Below are 2,859 nucleotides of genomic sequence, written 5' to 3' on the forward strand. Positions count from 1 at the left end.
ATGAGGAGACATGATACCTGACAACAATTAGCACATTGGCATATGTGATGATGATGATGATGATGATGATTATATTTTCAGAGCCCTGTGTAAATATTAACCATTTAATTGTGATTTCTGAGAGCTAGAGAAATAACTTATCCCCACTGACTGAGGCATGAAAAAGAAGCATAGAATTGAAGAACAAACACCATTTAGAATTCTAAAGCTCCTGACAGCCCTATTCCATCCCCAGGCTCTGACCACTAGACCATCACTTCCCTTTCTTCTCAGACACTGCACGTGCATAATGAATTTGATTTTATTTTTAATAGGTGGGTTTCTGCCTGTCACCACAGGACCTATGTACCCACTGACTGAAAGTAAATACTTCCCACCTGTAACCCTTCTGCCAGGTGGTGTCAGCAGCAACAAGGGCTGAGGTCAGTACCTAAAGATTCCTCTTAAAAGTGCAATATTAAACCAGTTCGGTGTCCAACCCAGTGATCTGGGAAAACTAAATACCTCCCCAGGGCACCTCTATTAGGCATTATTCCCATTAGCCAGCACTGAATCCACATAAACTAGAATTCAGTATTAATTTGGGGAAACACAACAAGGATTCAAAGAACACAAATGCCCACCCTTCAGTATTGTGGGCAGTGGCCTTTGCCTCAGTTTCCGACCATGCAGTGTGAAAAGCCAATGGGCAAATATTCCTTCAATACACCATTCCCCTTTTCTACTTTCTACTCACGGTTTGTTGTCCATGGTCAGCAAAGATCCTAAGACTAGAGATTCCCCTGGAGAGGACCGACACCTACACTGAGACTTGTTGATCTTTCTGCTGTGCTGCCACCCTTCCTGCTGCACAGCTGTGTCCTTGGTCCAGTCTCACTCTACAGCACCATGACTGACAGTGTTCAAGCCTTCTGATTGAGGCATGGCCCATGGACAGTGTGAAGCCAGCAGCAGCCCCCAGCATTCCAGGACTGGGTCTTCTTGGAGTCAGGTTGCTTGGGAGTGCAGCCCAAAGTGGGTGGCAAACCCCATCTCTCGACCTTGTGCCAGTATTTAGCCTTAATCAACAAGTACCGTAAGGGAAAGTTGAAAAGAACTTTGAAGAGTGAGTTCAAGCCTTCTGATGGAGGCACAGCTCGTGGATGGTGTGAGGCCGTGGGCAGCCCCTAGCACACCAGGACTGGGTCTTCTTGGAGTTGGGTTGCTTGGGAATGCAGCCCAAAGCGTGTGGTAAACCCCACTACAGTAATCTCAGGGCACCTTTGATGCTACTGCTGCATCTTTCACCATGGTGCCTTTAGCCACAATACCACATTCTGGGTTTCACCACCTAGCTTCTAGCTATCACCTCGCTGTCATGATCTCACTCAGTTGGGAAATTCATTGCTGCTCCCTTCTTGGTGTTGTCTTTTGTCAAAGAATCATTCCCACACCAGGTCTAAGACTCAGTCCCATTGACCAGCAGCAGCAGCAGCAACCATGGATTCAGCACCTGTTGGTGTCTGATGCCTCCCCCACTATTTCCTTCCATCTTTCCCTGTCCAGTGTGGAGCGGCTTAGTTTCAAAAGACAAGCTCTGCACCAATCTACTACATCATCTACCCATTCTCAGTGGGGTCTGCCTCTCCTATTTGAACCATCTATTATTCCAAATACTATGGTCTTGATTTTTCACTCGTCATTCATTCTGCAGATATGCCTGAATAGCTGTAACTTCCATTGTATAATCTTCTGCAGTGGGTTCTCTTTTGGCCCTATTTTCCTATATAATTCCTCATTGGTGACCTGCAGCTAGCCTGTTCTTGGATCTTTCTGTAACAACTCCTCTCAAACGCCAATATCCTTCTCTTTGAATGTTTTGCTACCACCCATGTCTCACATCTGTACAAAATGTTGCTGAATACACATTTTCAAAAGGCTCAGCTTTGTTCCTAAGCTAATCTCTTTGCTTTTCCAGATCTTACCTATCACCTTCAAACTCGCTCTTGCTTTCGCTATTCGAGTCGCTACTGTAGGGTAAAATTCCTAGACAAGCCATGATATTTTGCTAAGTACCACTGCTCTAAATTTGGGTCTGGAAACCAGGCCTACCTCCCCCCCCCGCCCCCCCCCCGTAGCCCACCTGGAAGGCCATCCCGGCCTGAACAAAAACAGATAGTCACCCTGGCAACCACATTCCAGGCCAAGAGCCTTAGGATGTCTCAGAAGGGGGCAGAAACAAATGCTTGATTGTCACATACCATCATTACCTTCTGCTTTGATTCTTTAGATATAATGTGAATGGTCAGATCCGTGTGAGGATAACATTGTGACATAGACATCAACACTTTACACGTTATTGTCAATTGATGTTTGCTTTGTTCAAAGAACTTTCTGTAAGCTATGGCTGGAGAACACCACTGTAGCCTTCTTAAATTGTCAGCTACTTGTGCTAATTTCTAGTGCTGGTAGCTTCCATACAGGGGTTCTGGGGTCTCTTCCCCTCTGTTGCTTCTATGTAATCAGTTGTAACCTGTTGTTTGGCGGTGTTTGCGAGCTTAGAAGTGAAGTGACACTCCACCAGCGCTGTGTGTGTAATAAACCCTCCTGCTTGCTTCATACATGGTGTCCAGACTTTGTTCCAACACTATTTCTTTCTCACAATATAGATCATATGTTACATTGCTCCCTGGATACATGAACTTCTCTACGTTCTCTAGTTCAATCCCATCTACACTGATTTTCCTAACTATTTCCTTATCTCCAAATACCACTGTCTTCTTTTTATTGATATTCATAATCAGTCGGTATCCCTTCCCTTCCTCATTTAGCATCTGCCCTATTCTTGTTAGCTTCTCTTCATCTTCGTTGATGATAGCT

Source organism: Carettochelys insculpta, chromosome 4 (genome assembly GCF_033958435.1).
Source record: "Carettochelys insculpta isolate YL-2023 chromosome 4, ASM3395843v1, whole genome shotgun sequence".
NCBI classification, from domain to species: Eukaryota; Metazoa; Chordata; order Testudines; family Carettochelyidae; genus Carettochelys; species Carettochelys insculpta.